The 19233-nt window shown below is 41.6% G+C and overlaps 1 pseudogene; it reads left to right on the top strand.

Moving 5' to 3' along the window:
• Positions 1-19233, top strand: part of LOC143817740 (piwi-like protein 1) — a 78052-nt pseudogene that overhangs the window by 39290 nt on the left and 19529 nt on the right.

A 19233-nucleotide genomic window follows, 5' to 3' on the forward strand; every position in this document is an offset into this window, starting at 1 on the left:
ACTCTGCAGAGACACAAGATGGACTTGGAAAGAATAGTAGTTCTAGTTCAGGTATATAGGGGTGCTGAAAAGCCCCACTGTGCCCCTTCGGTGTATAGGAGTGTAGGGGTGGCAACTTGAGGGACCGTGGGTACTAATTTTCATATAATACTTAAATAGAACCAATTTATTAAATATCGTTTTTAAAAAACCACCAACCTGTGGTTACACCAACAGAGAACATACAAAAAAACACACCGTGGAAAAAAGCTAGTGTGGAGGAACTAAAATACCCCTATGCTCCGTCTATGCTGGAGGCTGCCTAACTGCGGGGGTTGGCGCCCTATGGGATGCGTATTGGCGCCCCTGCTCCATGTAGGCTGTCCCTGGGGTCCCTGGTATACCCTTATTAACTTATTGGGCCCCACTACCCAAACAATAATGGCTGAAGGACCTCTATGAGCTAGACAAAGACCAATCCTGTGTCTAAGGAGTCCTATACCCCACACTGTGAAATTAAAACCATAACTGAGCACATGAAAAAAAGGCTTTTTTTCATGTGCTCAGTTATGGTTTTAATTTCACAGTGTGGGGTATAGGACTCCTTAGACACAGGATTGGTCTTTGTCTAGCTCATAGAGGTCCTTCAGCCATTATTGTTTGGGTAGTGGGGCCCAATAAGTTAATAAGGGTATACCAGGGACCCCAGGGACAGCCTACATGGAGCAGGGGCGCCAATACGCATCCCATAGGGCGCCAACCCCCGCAGTTAGGCAGCCTCCAGCATAGACGGAGCATAGGGGTTTTTTAGTTCCTCCACACTAGCTTTTTTCCACGGTGTGTTTTTTTTGTATGTTCTCTGTTGGTGTAACCACAGGTTGGTGGTTTTTTAAAAACGATATTTAATAAATTGGTTCTATTTAAGTATTATATGAAAATTAGCTGCAAATTCTACTTAAAGCATTAATTATTGTAAAATTCAGACCATGGGTACTGTTGTTTTATGCTGTGATGAGGGCCATACAAAGATGGGAGGGGGGTGTTAAAAGATAGAAAAATAGGGGTGGCACAGTGCAAAAAAAGGGTGGCAGAGTGTGCAAAAGAGGGGTGGCAGAGTGCAAAAGAAGGGTGGTAGAGTGCAAAAGAAGGGTGGCAGAGTGTGCAAAATAGGGCTGGCGGAGAGTGCATAAGAGGGGTGGCAGATTAGTCATTTTCTTTCAGTGCTGTTTGCTTTTCCAAAATATGCTATTGCTGATCACCCCCCTTTTTTGCTTTAGGATCATCTCTGCATTTGAGATAACAGGCGGGAAAGCTACCATGACCAGGACATGAAAGAACGGGCCTGGGAGGATGTGGCTGTATCCCTCATCCCAAACTGCTGGCAGCGCACAGATTTTAAAAAACAAGAATCACTATGTAAGTACTCAGCATACGACATGATATACTTTTTTAAAAAAAATTTAAAACGTGTGAAATTGAGTTGAATGTTTTTTCTTCAAATACAGTAAAAAACATAAAAACAAAGTGGGGATCTGCAAGGGACTAATTTAAGAAGGGAATAAGGGCAAAAGCCGAGAAAGAGAGATCTGGAGAGGCAGGTGGAAAAAAGAAGAAGCCCCAGAGGAGGAGCTTTTACGGAGCTTTAACCCATATTTTCATGCTGTGCTCCCGGAAAACAAGCAGAGCTGCATTAATATGATAGTGTCCTTTATATATGTACTCACGAACCCCATCCGATCGATTTGGAGGAGGCTATTGATGGATTTAAGCAGGCAACAAGTCGTAGAGTACGCAGTTCTTTTATGCAGCGTCAGTCTAGTGTGAATGAGGCAGTCTTCCACGGGCACAGTGCAGTTTCAGGGATGGCTCATCTAGTTTAAGCACTGCTCAATCTTCTGAACATTCTCAGACTGGGATGCTTGGCCATGATATACCAAACTTTATGAACTTGTGACTTTTGCTTTTGTTTTATTTTTTATGAGAAACGGCTGGGGATTTTTTTTTTTGTAAACTTGTGTCTAGTGTTTACACTTGTCAGTATTCAAAAACTGTGATGTTTAAGAAATTTTTTTGCAAAAAAAATTTTTTGCAAAATGCAATTTATAAACCAAACTTTGTGAAAATATTTGTTTATTGTGATAAGCAAAAGTGCAGCCGTTATTTCAGATGTTGTGTGACAGACTGAGCCAAGATTAGTACTTTAGTTTCATTGTGCCACGCAAGATCGGAACAAGCGATAATTTTAGTAAGTAGATCCAACTGGATTATTGACATGTGAAGTGAGTGACATCAGTTTCCAAGTCTGGAAGCACATAAATGCATACAGCAACCCAAAGCAGTTCACATTGACTGTAAATTTGCAGATGAAAAAAAAACTGATTACTTTGTGTGTTTTTCAAAACCTGCAGGGAAATCAGTCAGCACAATGCCGCCACATGTTGACATACACAAATATGTTGTGAACTCTATTTTTGGGCTCCCTCTTGTGGTCACAACTGGTACTGTGTGAGTGCTGTCTTTGGGCTCCCTCTGGTGGTTCTTTGTGTCATTCTGCAGGTCTGAGGCTGATCAGCTGTCTCGTTATCTGTTAGCTGGTTTCCTATTTAGTTCACCTGGACTCTCAGTTGTTGCCTGATGTCAATGTCTTCAGTGCTATTTTGGAGCTCTCCTGCAGTCCTTCGTTATCAGTCTCTTCAAGAGAAGCTAAGTTTTGCTTGGTTCATTTTTTTGACCATCAGTGGTCATATGTTTCTTGGTTTATTTTTGTTTCTTGTCCAGCTTGCTAATATGTGATTTCCTTGCTTGCTGGTAGCTCTAGGGGGCTGAGTTTCTCCCCTCACACCGTTAGCTGGTGTGGGGGTTCTTGTATTCTCAGCGTGGATATTTTGCATAGGGTTTTTTACTGACCGCACAGTTCCCTATCTGTCTTCTGCTATCTAGTACTAGCGGGCCTCATTTGCTGAATCTGTTTTCATTTCTACGTTTGTGTTTTCCCCTTACCTCACCGTTATTATTTGTTGGGGGCTTCCTATATCTTTGGGGAGATTTCTCTTGAGGCAAGTGAGGTCTTACTTTCCTTCCAGGAGTAGATAGTTTCTCAGGCTGCGTCGAGACGTCCAGGATTTTAGGCACGTTCACCGGCTACCTTTAGTGTGTTGGTTAGGATCAGGTTTGCGGTCAGTCCAATTACCACCTCCCTAGAGCTCGTGTCTATGTTCATAAACTTAGCTAGTCCGTTTTGTGATCCTCAGCCACTAGGATCATAAAAGTACAGCAGGCCAAAAAGTGTTTAATGCATCGCAGAAGTGGGATAAGAGAAGCCCTGAGTACAATTTTTTTTTTTTTTCCTCTCTATCTTTGCTGCAGTCTGTCCAGCTTCTCTCATCCCCTTAATCTCTGGGTGGTTTTGTGTTCAGCTGCAGACATGGATATTCAGAGTCTGACTTCTAGTGTGGATCATCTTGCTGCAAGGGTGCAAAGCATTCAGGATTTTGTTGTTCATAGCCCTATGTCAGAGCCAAAAATACCTATTCCTGAGTTGTTTTCTGGAGATAGATCTAGGTTTCTGAATTTTAAGAATAATTGTAAATTATTTCTATCTTTGAGACCTCGTTCCTCTGGTGATTCTGCTCAGCAAGTTAAAATTGTTATCTCCCTGTTACGTGGCGACCCTCAAGATTGGGCCTTCTCCCTGGCGCCAGGAGATCCTGCATTGCTGAATGTGGATGCGTTTTTTCTGGCGCTTGGATTGCTTTATGAGGAGCCTAATCTTGAGAACCAGGCTGAAAATGCCTTGCTGTCTCTTTCTCAGGGCCAGGATGAAGCTGAGGTGTATTGTCAAAAATTTCGGAAATGGTCGGTGCTTACTCAATGGAATGAGTGTGCCCTGGCTGCAAATTTCAGAGAGGGTCTTTCTGAAGCCATTAAGAATGTTATGGTGGGGTTCCCCACGCCTGCAAGTCTGAATGACTCAATGGCTTTGGCCATTCAGATTGATCGGCGTTTGCGGGAGCGCAAATCTGCGCACCATCTGGCGGTGTTTTCTGAACAGAGACCTGAGTCTATGCAATGTGACCGAGTTCTGACCAGAATTGAGCGGCAAAATCATAGACGTCAAAATGGGTTGTGCTTTTACTGTGGTGATTCAACTCATGTTATCTCAGCATGCTCTAAGCGCGTTAAAAAAATCGCTAAACCTGTCACCATTGGTACTATACAGCCTAAATTCATTTTGTCTGTTACTTTAATTTGTTCTTTGTCATCCTACTCGGTTATGGCTTTTGTGGATTCAGGTGCTGCCCTGAATCTGATGGATTTGTCGTTTGCCAGGCGCTGTGGTTTTGTCCTGGAGCCTTTGGAATTCCCTATTCCACTGAGGGGAATTGATGCTACACCATTGGCTGAGAATAAGCCTCAATATTGGACTCAAGTGACCATGTGCATTACTCCTGTGCATCAGGAGGTGATTCGCTTTCTTGTGCTGCATAATTTGCATGATGTTGTCGTGTTGGGTCTGCCATGGCTGCAGGCCCATAATCCAGTTCTGGATTGGAAAGCTATGTCTGTGTCAAGTTGGGGTTGCCAGGGGATTCATGGCGATGCTCCTTTGGTATCAATTGCTTCTTCCACTCCTTCTGAGGTCCCTGAGTTTTTGTCGGACTACCAGGATGTATTTGATGAGCCCAGATCCGGTGCCCTGCCTCCTCACAGGGATTGTGATTGTGCTATAAATTTGATTCCTGGTAGTAAGTTCTCTAAGGGACGACTTTTTAATTTGTCTGTACCAGAACATGCCGCAATGCGGAGCTATATAAAGGAGTCTTTAGAGAAGGGACATATTCACCCGTCCTCCTCCCCTCTTGGTGCAGGATTCTTTTTTGTGGCCAAGAAGGATGGTTCTTTGAGACCTTGTATAGATTATCGTCTTCTAAATAAAATCACGGTCAAATTTCAGTATCCTTTGCCATTGTTGTCTGATCTGTTTGCTCGGATTAAGGGGTCCAGTTGGTTCACCAAGATAAATCTCCGTGGTGCGTATAACCTTGTGCGCATTAAGCAGGGGGATGAATGGAAAACAGCATTTAATACGCCCGAAGGCCATTTTGAGTACTTGGTGATGCCTTTTGGACTCTCTAATGCTCCTTCTGTGTTCCAGTCCTTCATGCATGACATCTTCCGAGAATATCTGGATAAATTTATGATTGTGTATCTGGATGACATTTTGGTCTTTTCTGAGGACTGGGAGTCCCATGTGAAGCAGGTCAGGATGGTATTTCAGGTCCTGCGTGCTAATGCCTTATTTGTGAAGGGCTCAAAATGTCTCTTCGGAGTACAGAAGGTTTCCTTTTTGGGTTTTATTTTTTCTCCTTCTACTATTGAGATGGACCCAGTCAAGGTTCAGGCTATTCATGACTGGACTCAGCCTACATCTGTTAAGAGTCTTCAGAAATTCTTGGGTTTTGCTAATTTTTACCGTCGCTTCATTGCTAATTTTTCTGGCGTGGTTAAACCCTTGACGGATTTGACCAAGAAGGGTTCTGATGTGACTAATTGGTCTCCTGCGGCCGTGGAAGCCTTTCGGGAGCTGAAGCGCCGGTTTTCTTCGGCTCCAGTTTTGTGTCAGCCTGATGTCTCTCTTCCTTTTCAGGTCGAGGTTGATGCTTCTGAGATTGGAGCAGGGGCTGTTTTGTCACAGAGAAGCTCTGATTGCTCTGTGATGAAGCCTTGTGCTTTCTTTTCAAGAAAGTTTTCACCTGCCGAGCGGAATTATGATGTTGGTAATCGGGAGTTGTTGGCTATGAAGTGGGCATTTGAGGAGTGGCGACATTGGCTCGAGGGAGCTAAGCATCGTGTAGTGGTCTTAACTGATCACAAAAATCTGATTTCTCGAGTCTGCCAAGCGGCTGAATCCTAGACAGGCTCGTTGGTCGTTGTTTTTCTCCCGTTTCGATTTCGTGGTCTCGTACCTGCCTGGTTCGAAGAACGTGAAGGCTGATGCTCTTTCTAGGAGTTTTGTGCCTGACTCTCCGGGAGTTTCAAAGCCGGCTGGTATCCTCAGAGAGGGAGTGATTTTGTCTGCCATTTCCCCAGATTTGCGACAAGTGCTGCAGAAATTTCAGGCGGATAGACCTGACCGTTGCCCACCAGAGAGACTGTTTGTCCTAGATAGATGGACCAGCAGAGTTATTTCCGAGGTTCATTCTTCGGTGTTGGCAGGCCATCCTGGGATTTTTGGTACCAGAGATTTGGTGGCTAGGTCCTTCTGGTGGCCTTCCTTGTCGCGGGATGTGCGTTCCTTTGTGCAGTCCTGTGGGATTTGTGCTCGGGCTAAGCCTTGCTGTTCTCATGCCAGCGGTTTGCTTTTGCCTTTGCCTGTCCCGAAGAGGCCTTGGACGCACATTTCCATGGATTTTATTTCGGATCTTCCAGTCTCTCAGAGAATGTCTGTCATCTGGGTGGTGTGTGATCGTTTTTCCAAAATGGTCCATTTGGTGCCCTTGCCTAAGTTGCCTTCCTCCTCCGATTTGGTTCCTCTATTTTTTCAGAATGTGGTTCGCTTGCACGGCATTCCTGAAAATATTGTGTCTGACAGAGGATCCCAGTTTGTGTCCAGATTTTGGCGGATCTTTTGTGCGAAGATGGGCATTGATTTATCTTTTTCGTCGGCCTTCCATCCTCAGACGAATGGCCAAACCGAGCGAACTAATCAGACCTTGGAAACTTATTTAAGATGTTTTGTTTCTGCTGATCAGGATGATTGGGTGATTTTTGCCGTTGGCCGAGTTTGCCCTTAATAATCGGGCTAGTTCTGCTACTTTGGTTTCGCCTTTTTTCTGCAATTCTGGTTTTCATCCTCGTTTTTCCTCGGGTCAGGTTGAGCCTTCTGACTGTCCTGGGGTGGATTCTGTGGTGGATAGGTTGCAACAGATTTGGAACCATGTGGTGGACAATTTGAAGTTGTCACAGGAGAAGGCTCAGCGCTTTGCCAACCGCCGTCGCGGTGTGGGTCCCCGACTTCTTGTTGGGGATTTGGTATGGCTGTCTTCTCGGTATGTTCCTATGAAGGTTTCCTCTCCTAAATTCAAGCCTCGCTTCATCGGTCCTTATAAGATTTTGGAAATCCTTAACCCGGTGTCATTTCGTTTGGACCTCCCAGCGTCGTTTGCCATTCATAACGTGTTCCATAGGTCTTTGTTGCGGAGGTATGTTGTGCCTGTGGTTCCTTCTGTTGAACCCCCTGCTCCGGTGCTGGTTGAGGGCGAATTGGAGTACGTGGTGGAGAAGATCTTGGATTCTCGTATTTCTAGACGGAGGCTTCAGTATTTGGTTAAGTGGAAGGGCTATGGTCAGGAGGATAATTCCTGGGTTGTCGCTTCTGATGTTCATGCGGCCGATTTGGTTCATGCCTTCCATGTGGCTCATCCTGATTGCCCTGGGGGTTTTGATGAGGGTTCGGTGACCCCTCCTCAAGGGGGGGTACTGTTGTGAACTCTATTTTTGGGCTCCCTCTTGTGGTCACAACTGGTACTGTGTGAGTGCTGTCTTTGGGCTCCCTCTGGTGGTTCTTTGTGTCATTCTGCAGGTCTGAGGCTGATCAGCTGTCTCGTTATCTGTTAGCTGGTTTCCTATTTAGTTCACCTGGACTCTCAGTTGTTGCCTGATGTCAATGTCTTCAGTGCTATTTTGGAGCTCTCCTGCAGTCCTTCGTTATCAGTCTCTTCAAGAGAAGCTAAGTTTTGCTTGGTTCATTTTTTTGACCATCAGTGGTCATATGTTTCTTGGTTTATTTTTGTTTCTTGTCCAGCTTGCTAATATGTGATTTCCTTGCTTGCTGGTAGCTCTAGGGGGCTGAGTTTCTCCCCTCACACCGTTAGCTGGTGTGGGGGTTCTTGTATTCTCAGCGTGGATATTTTGCATAGGGTTTTTTACTGACCGCACAGTTCCCTATCTGTCTTCTGCTATCTAGTACTAGCGGGCCTCATTTGCTGAATCTGTTTTCATTTCTACGTTTGTGTTTTCCCCTTACCTCACCGTTATTATTTGTTGGGGGCTTCCTATATCTTTGGGGAGATTTCTCTTGAGGCAAGTGAGGTCTTACTTTCCTTCCAGGAGTAGATAGTTTCTCAGGCTGCGTCGAGACGTCCAGGATTTTAGGCACGTTCACCGGCTACCTTTAGTGTGTTGGTTAGGATCAGGTTTGCGGTCAGTCCAGTTACCACCTCCCTAGAGCTCGTGTCTATGTTCATAAACTTAGCTAGTCCATTTTGTGATCCTCAGCCACTAGGATCATAACACAAATACTCACCACTTGCAAAGCTGAAGATTTTCATATGCTTCTACACACACTGGGACAGAAATCATGTAACTGTTCTAAGTGAGGCATTAGAAAGAATCTTAAAGGTTGCATAGCCTCTTTACTGATTATATATTGAAGCATGATCAGTAATCTTTTGACTACCAACTGTATTAACGTCCTTTAGCCCACAAGCCAGCGTCATCGCTCCTCATTGTGTTGTGGATCCCTAACCTAACTACTTAATAGAGAATGTGAATGCCGCAAACTAACTATTTTTTATTGTTTTTACACACTTTTGGTCCTAATATTCATTTGATGAAATGGCTGCCTGCTGCCAGGAATCGGCTCCCTGGGAAGACACAAAATAATCTGCAAAATTCTCTCGAATTATAATTGTGGCTGCAGCAGGGCATCCACAATTAACTTGCTGATGCTGATTGATATTGCTGTCCGACGGAGTTTCAACAGAAAACAAGTGGTCTTGGTTAACTTCATTACGCCGAACAAAATTGTGTATCACCACACACGCTTTTACAATATTTGTTGCACTCTCTGGTCCTACTTCCAAGCAGCTCATGAGTACATGCGACTTTCCCGACAGGATCCCAAAGGCACACTCAACGTACCTTCGAATTCTAGTAAGTATATAATTAAAGATCCTCTTCCATGAATTTAAAGATCGTCGGGGAAAAGGCTGCATTAGATTTGGGGAGAGTCCAAAACCCTCATCAGCAATCAGGACATATGGAAATTGGTGGTGGTGTAGTCCGATAATGCAACAGGTTCAGGTACATTTAATTTGTTGTTCTTCAAATTGTATTGAATTCGAGAGCAACTCCAGATCCTTGCATCAGATATGCTCCCATAAGCCCCAATGCTGACCATAACAAAATTGTAATTGCTGTAAGCAACAGTCATTAGATCAATTGAAAAATAATGTTTGTAACTTAAAAATTTGGAGCCAGAGAAGGCCGTTTTTTTGACCCGGATATGATTCCCGTCCAGCGCACCAATACAGTGTGGAAACTGTGCGGTGTTTTTTGGAAGTCTGCTGCTATAGCTAGCCAGTCTTCCTGCTTTGGTGGAGCTAAAACAATTTCCTTTAGCCGGTCACACAATACCAAACAGGTATGTGCAACTATCTTGGACACTGTAGTAATCCCTAACAGGAACTCAAAATGAAGTGCTGAAAAAGATTTGCCTGTTGCAAGGAATCTGTAATTTTAAAAAAGGGGGAGGTAGACATTAGTAATGTATTATGAAACATTAAAAGCCTAAATTAGTTATTTAAAAAAAGATAGTCATTACCTCAATGTCTCAATATGCCACTGTTCCGGAGAAATGCAGCGGCGCATTCTGGTATCCTTGAAGGTTATCCAGCGCCACTCCTCTGACAACAGCAAATCAAAAGCTGCCACGGACATACGGCAGTATGCAAAGAATTTCTCCGGGTGCTGATGCAGGTCACTGTACAGCGTATGAAAATGACCCTTCCACGAACGCTGCGACAGAATTGGGTGCAACAACAGCCTCCTTGGTGCAAGTACTGCTGCTGCTCTCTGCTCATGCTCTAAATGCTGGTTAAGCAACCAACACAGAATCACATCATCTTCAGAACGCCTCAACATGTTCAGAAAACTGAAATCCAAAGTTTGAGACAAACAAAGGACACAGAGCTCTGCACACTCTGAAGACCAGAAGAAAATGGCACTGGAGAAAGGGCGGATTTTTATTTTGGAGATTTTTTCTTCTTTATTGTTCCTTGACAATTTCCTCGGTTTTTTTTTTTTTTTTTTTAGAGATTTCGAAACCCGTTCCAAACCAGAAAAACGGTGATCCGAGAAGATTTTTGCGGCCCGTTTTTGCAGCTGACCTTGAAAATTATGGCAATATGGCCTGCAAAAACAGGCTGCAAAAAAAATGGCAAGTGTAAAAGAAGCCTAAGGGGGTGATAAAGGGGGGTTTGATTTACTATTTATAGAGCGTTTTTATAGCGGGTTTTTATGTTTGGCAGCTGTCACATGCTAAAAGACACTTTTTATTGCAAAAAATAGTTTTTGCATCACCACATTCTGAGAGCTATCATTTTTCCATATTTTGGCTCACAGAGTCATGTCGGGTCTTGTTTTTTGCAGAACGAGTTGTCGTTTTTATTGGTGCCATTTTCGAGCACATGACATTTTTTGATCGCTTTTTATTACGATTTTTGGGAGGCAGAATGAACAAAAACCAACAATTCATGAATTCTTTTGGGTGGGGCATTTATACCGTTCCACGTGTGTTAAAATTGATAAGACAGTTTTATTCTTCCGGTCAGTACAATTACAGCGATACCTCATTTATATCATTTTTTATGTTTTGGCGCTTTTATACAATAAAAACAATTTTATATAAGAAAATAATTGTTTTTGCACCGCTTTATTTTGAGAGCTATAACTTTTTAATTTTTAACTGATGATGCTGTATGGCGACTCATTTTTTGCGGAACAAGATGACGTTTTCAGCGGTATCATGTTTACTTATATCTATCTTTTTGATCGCGTGTTATTCCACTTTTTTTTCAGCGGTATGATGATAAAGCATTGTTTTTTGCCTTTTTTTTTTTTTTTTTACGGTGTTCACTGAAGGGGTTAACTAGTGGGACAGTTTTATAGGTCGGGTTGTTATAGACGCAGCGATACTAAATATGTGCACTTTGATAGTTTTTTTTATTTACATATAGAAATGTATTTATTGGAACAATATTTATTTTTTTTCTTTATTTAGGAATTTTTTTCATTTTACAGTATAATATATTTTTTTTACCTTTTTACATTGTCCCAGGGTGGGACATCACTGTATAAAGTCAGATCGCTAATTTGACACTTTGCACAGCACTGTGTCAGATCAGCGATCTGACAAGCAGTGAAGGAGGCTTGCCCGCGCTGACAAGCCACCTCACTGCAGGACCCGGAAGGCCATCTTGGATCCGGGGGCCTGCAGGGTGGAGACCCTCGGTCTCAGGGAAGCATGCAGGGAGCCCCCTTCCTGCACGATGCTTCTCTATGCTACAGGAACGCTGAGATCTTGCTTGATCGCAGTGTTCCGGGGGTTAAAGTTAGTACTTAGTACCGGGTGTCAGCTGTGATAATCAGCTGACACCCGGCCGCGCTCCCCCTGTGAGTGCAGCTGATCGCACGTGACGTACTTTTCTGCCCATGGGAATTAAGTCCCAGGTCAGATGGACGGAATAGTACATTGGATGGCAGAGAGGGGTTAAGCAGCAAATTGGCTCTGTCACTAAGGGGTTAAAGCAATTTTGAATACATTGAGGGGTGCTGTTTTTAAAATGATATCAAATTTGGTGGTTTCCAATATGTAGAACCCCCAAAGTCACTTCAAAATGAAACTGGTACCAATAAAGATAAGTTTTGTAAATCACCTTGAAAAAATGAAAAATTACTGCTATATTTTTAAATCTTCTAAAATGCTAACAAAATAAAACAACATTATACAAATGGTGCTGATGCAAAGCAAACATGAGGGAAATGTTATTTATTAAGGTTTTTCTGTGGTATGACTATCTGGATTAAAGGGATAATCAAATATTTTTATTTTTGTCACATTTCTGATATTTTTATAAATTTAAGCAAAACATATCAACTTAAGTTCACCATTATCAGAAAGTATAATGTGTTACGAAAAAACAATCTCAAAATTAATGGGATGTGTTGAAGCATTTCAGAGTTATTACTACATAAAGTGACACTGGTCCGATTTTAAAAAAAATTAGCCCGGTCACTAAGGGGTTAAACTCATTACCTGTATAAAAGATACCTGTTCACACACTCAATCAATTATTTTCCAATCTCTCCATCATGGTCAAGACCAAAGAGCTATCTAAGGACACAGGGACAAAATTGTAGACCTACACAAGGCTGGGATGGACTACAGGACAATAGGTACACAGCTTGGTGAGAAGGCAACAACTGTTGGCACAATTGTTAATAAATGGAAGAAGCACAAGATAACTGTCAATCTTCCTCTTTCTGGGGCTCCATGCAAGATCTCGCCTCGTGGGTTAAGAATGATTGTGAGAAAGGTCAGGAATCAGCCCAGAACTACAGGGGAGTACCTGATCAATGACCTGAAAAGAGCTGGGACCAGTCTCAGACATTACCTTTAGTAAAACACTACACCGCCATGGATTAAAATCCTGAAGGGCACGCAAGGTCCCTTTGCTCACACCAGCACATGTCCAGGCCCATTTGAAGTTCACCCATAACCATCTGGATGATCCAGAGGAAGCATGGGAAAAGGTCATGTGGTCAGATGAGAACAAATTAATTATTGGTATTAACTCCACTCGCCGTGTTTGGAGGGAGAAGAAGGATGAATACAACCCCAAGAATCCCATCCCAAGTATAAAGCATGATGAGGAAATACTATACTTTACGGGTGCTTTTCTGAAAAGGTGACAGGATGACTGGACCGCATTGAAAGGAGGATGGATGGGGTCATGCATCATGAGATTTTGTAAGAGCATTAAAGATGGGTCATGGCTGGGTATTTCAGCATGACAATGACCCAAAACACAGCCTGGGCAACCAAGGAGTGGCTCTGTAAGAAGCATTTCAATGTCTTAGAGTAGCCTAGCCTGTCTCCAGACCTGAACCCATTAGATAATCTTTTGAGGAACCTGAAACTCAATGTTATCAAGTGACAGCCCCGAAACCACAAAGATCTGGAGTCGATCTCTATGGAGGAGTGGGCTAAACTCCCTGCTGCAGTGTGCAAACTTGATCAAGAACTACAGGAAATTCCTGACCTCTGTAATTGCAAAGGTTTCTGTACCAAATATTAAGTTCTGTTTTTCTATTGTATTAAATACTTATTTCATGAAATAAAATTCAAATTAGTTATGTAAAAATCATACAATGAGATTTTGTGGATTTTTTTTAGATTCTGTCTCTCACAGTTGAAGTGTACCTAAAATAAAAGTTACAGGCCTCTCCAACTTGCAAAATCGGCAGTGTAGCAAATACTTATTCCCCCCCACCCCCGTAGCTGTAATTTGCAAAAACAGTAAATGTTACAAACAGTTTGGTTGCAATACATCCACATATAGACAAGCATGATTAAATCTGATCCATGTGCTGAGATAATAATGTTAACCTGCATGAACCATATATACGTATTTACAGTAGTTTACAAAGAAACAGGGGCTAGCAATGCCTTCAGCACAGTGCAACTGGTACTAAACACAGGGGCCTGGCACAAAAATTAAAAAGAAGCCTGCTTGCGTCTGCTTACAACATTTTGAGCAGGTAACTTTAGAGAAATGAACAGCTACTAGAATATAATGTGGCCATTTCATTTTCTTAATGCACTTTTTTGGGCCATATGCACAAGATCCTAACGCAAGGCTGAAGAATCAAGACCAATCATGATAGCCCCAATTAACAAAAAGTTTCAAAGAGGCAGAATCTCTCCAAAGCAAAGATGATCAGACGTTCACCAATGTGTGAACAACTGTGTCCAAAAAACATGGAACTATTTAATCAAACTAAAATTGAAAAGAATTTGAATATCCCACTATCTACAGTGCAAAATATCATCAAAAGTTTGAGAGATTCTGAAGAAATTCTTCTACATATGGGACAAGATAGATGGTCAAAATTGGATGCTCATGATCTACAGGCCTCAAGCAGTATGATATTAAAAACATGCATGACTTGGTCATGCAAATTTCTTTGAACACAGTTCTCCATGCAATCTACAAATGCAAGTTAAAGCTCTATCATGTAAAGAAGAAGTGATCCAGAAGCAGTGCTGTCATTTTGCCATAGCTCATTTAACATGTACTGAGGCAAAATAGAAAACTGCTTTATGGTCAAATTAAAATTTGAAGAATATTATGGAGAACAAGGACGTCGTGTTCTGTGAGTTCAGGAGGAAAGGAACCATCTAGTTTGTTGTCAGTGTACATTTCAAAAGCCTACATTTCTGATGGTGTGGGATTGCATTAGCGCTCATTGCAGGGTCATCTTAGACACTGAAAGGCACTAGTAATGCTAAGCATTATATAGAGGTTTTAGAACAACATATGCCCCTATTTAGACCACTTTTCTTCATATTTCAGCAAGCCAATGCTAAACCGCATACAACATCTATCAAAACAGCATGACTTTGCAAAAGAATAGTTCTGGTGATGAACGTGCTTGCCTGCAGTCCAGACCATTTACCTAAAAAAAATTGGTGAATTATGAAACTAAAAATCTAGCACAAAGAGCCGAAGGGCATCTAGAATACTACATTATACAACAATGGTACAGCATTCCACTCCCAAAACTCCACAAATTGGTTTTCTCACTTATCAGACATTTACATACTGCTCTTTTAAAGAAGAAGGGATACAACACAATGGTAGACATGACCATGTTCCAACTTTTTTTTGCTGCCATCACTTTCTAAATGAGTTTTTTTTTTTTTTTTTTTAAATGAAATGGAAAAATGTCTAATATTCAACTTTTGATCTGTGTTCTGTGCTGTTGTGAATAAAATACAGCTATGAGAGATTTCCAAATCATTACATTCTTGTTTTCTTTACGTTTACAAAATTTTAACTTTTTTTAATTGGAGTTGTCTGGGCTCTGATTTTTTTTTTCCGATTGGTCCAGTGTCTTATTAATTTAGTCTACCTGGTCTCATTGATCTGAATTAGTTTTGAGTTTTTGGTCAAAATTAATTTTGAATTCTGGCCTGGGGTCTGAAATAATTTGGGTGTTGATCGGGGTTATGAATTAATCTAAATGTGTGGTCCTGCCCCCTTTTTTAAAATAAACACCTGAAAATGCGACCTGAAAATTGAAAAAAACCACAAGTACTTTAAAAAGGTTTATTTATTGCATGTAATCACACAAGAACAACTGAACTAACCTATTGCACACAGATTGGTAAACATTAAAATATATGGCAAACGCGAACATTTAATACAGCAATATCACACAGCAAACCATAAATTGGCAAGTATGTGATTTGAATACAATGTAAATCTATATGTCTGCAGCAAAACTGTTTACACAATATAGTAGTGGATTTTTTGTCAGCCTATATCCAAAGTCATCCAATTTCTATTTTAACTGTCTGTTAGGCCTCTTTCACACGTCAGTGTCTCCGGTACTTGTACTGACAGTTTTCTCACGTACCGGAGACACTGACACACGTAGACCCATTCAAATTAGTGGGTCTATGCACATGTCTCCGTGTGCAAAACACGGAGACATGTCCGTGTTTCTCCGGCAGCACGTACAGCAGTACGTCCTGCACACGTGCACATGAAGAACAGTGTGCACTCTCCTCCGTGTGCACGTACCGCCCGCAGGAGAGACAGCGCTACAGTAAGCGCTGTCCCCCCTGCTGTGGTGCTGAAGGAGGCATTCATCTCTTCTCCTCGCAGGAGAGAAGAGATGAAAGATCGAGTTTTTTTTTCATTTTTGTTAAAAATAAAGTTGCTGGGACCTACCGCCTCCCATCCCCAGTGCGCCGCCCGGCCCCTTGCAGAAGAAATACTTACCCAGCTCCCGCGATGTCTCCTCTCAGCGCCGGCCCCTTGTCCTGTGTGAGTGGTCACGTGGGACCACTCATTACAGTGAGGAATATGCGCATATTCCTCACTGTAATGAGCGGTCCCACGTGACCGCTCACACAGGACAGGCTGCCGGCGCTGAGAGGAGAGAGGAGACATCGCGGGAGCTGGGTGAGTATTTCTTCTGCAAGGGGCCGGGCGGCACACTGGGGATGGGAGGCGGGAGGTCCCAGCAACTTTATTTTTAACACAAATGAAAAAAACCTTGATCTTTCATCTCTTCTCTCCTGCGGGGAGAAGAGATGAATGCCGCCTTCAGCACCACAGCGGGGGTGACAGCGCTTAGTGTAGTGCTGTCTCTCCTGCATGGTCCGTGTGGTCCTCAGGCGGCCCACGGATGCTGCACGTGTGCCACACTGATGTGCCACATGAGCACACGGACACAGATAACTCCGGTACCGATTTCTCCGGTACCGGAATTATCTGGACGTGTGAAAGAGGCCTTAGCAGAAATCATTGGTTACAAAGAACAATAAATTGTTTAAACCTTACCTTACATAATCCATACGCATGTCAGGAACTGCTTAGACCAAAACACAAGCTACGGCTTCTGCTCATGTGCGGATATCTCTTGAAACCTATGGCAACATCTTTAAGGATGTCCATGCAATTGCGCATGCGCCAGCGTATAGAAATACCAGAGTTCAATGCAAATTAATCTCGCATGCTCTATAAGCTTTGCAGAACCATAAGTACCATTCTAAAGATGGACATATCAAATGCAACTGCCCACAACATTTATAAACATATGGCAAAACTAGGGGCATTTTAAATGAACTTATAGTTCATCTCCGTGGTTATCAGGTATAAGGAAAAAACTTAATGGTATCAGGGGCATCCACCAAAGGCTGGGATAGGTAACCCAAAACACCAAAGGGCGGTGGGAGAGCCGCCCCCATATGCGGGTACAACTCTCAACCTCCACCCAATAGGGTAATTATCCAAAACACCAACACTCCACCACTGGATAAAAATTATACACATACATGATTTAATATACAGAACTCTCAAGATAGTCAATAGCAATATATCCATGCTGGAAGGTAAAGATATAAATTAAAAAAAATCATGCAATCAGATGAAATTTTATTTTATTTTTATTACATGAAGATATAAATGGGAGTCATACATTCAAAATGAAAAAAGGGGCCATCAATTGATCTGAAAGAAAAAAAAAATAATTAAAATTAGAAAAAATTATACAGTAGTAAATATATATATCTATTAATTTACAACACGGAGTCTTTAAGAGAACCCTTTTAAAAACACACAAGGGCAAACCAAATCCTATAATGTAATACTGAGCTTATAATCCACATTTAAACCAAGAGGTTTCAATGTCTTGAGTCTTTTGATCCACTTCAGCTCTTTAATCTTAAGTAATCTCACGCTATCACCACGTTTCCTCAATGGGGGTACTTGATCTATGATCCTGAATCTTAAATCTTTCTCAGCATGTTTACACTCAACAAAATGCTTTTGCACAGGTAAGTCATCCCTACCTTTAATGGTATGTCTGTATATTTGTGAGTGGAATCATTAGCTTGTGTTTTGGTCTAAGCAGTTCCTGACCTGCGTATTGACACGGCGCCAGTTTTTGAATATTAATGGGGTGAGTCATACTTTTAATGAACTATGTACAACTGTCATTGATCACCAATTATGATTATGATATCAATATTGATCTATATGTATGTATTTTTGATTGATTGCACATTGAAACACTTTATGCACGGGATTAATGATCACATCATTTTGATGTGTCTCTTAAAACTTAAATATGATATGTAATTTTATTAATTATCACTAAATTGTTTAAATGACTTGTTTGCTATAAAATATCATGCACTTGCACTTTTGAAACTGCTTGAGAAAGGTCCACACTTGGGACCTAAATGTCGCACATAGGCCAATAATCTGCACGTAATTTTACATCTATTGGTGTGCTGCCCTCATTTTCCAGGATCTATTGTAAAGGTTTGGTGCATGCCTGGAAGGTTTTTGCACCCTATTGCAATTTTCTGCTGCTTTTTGTTTTTTTATTTTTATTCATCACCAGATTAAGCATGCACTATTATTCTATATCATGGTCACATCCAGTGGCAGTGCTTCCTTGCCTGATGTTTTCAGTTACACCATGGAGGACGAAGAGAGGATCCTTGGAATCTTAGAGGGAGATGCCACATTCTTGAATGTTCCTTCACCAATGGACCTTAAACGCAAGTATGGTTTTGAAACCAAACGTATTGTTACCCTTCAGCTACAGTTGACAACACTCAGAGAGTATTATAAGAATAGGAAAATTCCAAGAGGTCTAAGATCTAATATTCATCTGAATCTTTTCTCTGGCGATGATGTTTTTTGTGAAAACATTTTTTGCACCATGCAATAAGTATGGTATGGATATATTTTGTAGAAAATAGAGTTTCTACAGGCAGAAATTGCAACACTTAATGTGACTGTATTGGATACAGAAAGTAAACTCAAAGATGTATTGGGCCTTGAGGCTTCTGGTAAATTTAAAGAGACAGTAAGCATGAGATTGAATAAAACTAAAGAGGAACTAGAAGAGGTGAAAAGGCAGAAGTGGATTAGAGATACAGAGGACTGCAGTTTGGGGAATATATATAACTAGCTGTACTACCCGGCTTCGCCCGGGTTAATAACTGCTGTTAGCAAAATAGAATGTGTTAACAAAAATTTATTCTGCACACAAAAACCACAAAACAAATAGAAATGTAATTATTAAAAGGCAAAAACTAAGCTAACAGAAGCATTTCACAACATATATTTCAACACCAGAGATATTCCACACAGATTTAACTAAATTGGCCAAGTAATGTGAAGTAATCTTCTAGTACTTATTTGAGAACCTTTTGATAAACGACATTCTTAGTTTTTCCTTCAGGTGCAAAGACAAACAGATTTTTGGCTGTTCCAACTCTTGAGCAGGCCATATAAAGTTGACCATGAGAAAAGCATGGAGATTGGTAAATAGATTCCAACTACTTTCAAGGACTGTCCCTGAGCCTTGTTGATGGACATAGCCAATGCCAGTCGAACAGGAAACTGGAGGCGTTTAAAATCAAAAGGCAAATTAGATGGAATGAGAGGAATTGTTGGAATGAAAACATCATCTCCTGTGGCACATCCTGTCAAAATGGTTGCCCAATTACATTTGGAAACAGGTTCTTAATCAGTATATATTAGCTCACACATACACATAATAGACAGGTCATGTGACTGACAGCTGCCGTATTTCCTATATGGAACATTTGTTGCTCTTGTAGTTTGTCTGCTTATTAATCAGATTATTATTTTTGAAGGATAA

Source organism: Ranitomeya variabilis, chromosome 3, assembly GCF_051348905.1.
Source record: "Ranitomeya variabilis isolate aRanVar5 chromosome 3, aRanVar5.hap1, whole genome shotgun sequence".
Classification (NCBI taxonomy): Eukaryota; Metazoa; Chordata; class Amphibia; order Anura; family Dendrobatidae; genus Ranitomeya; species Ranitomeya variabilis.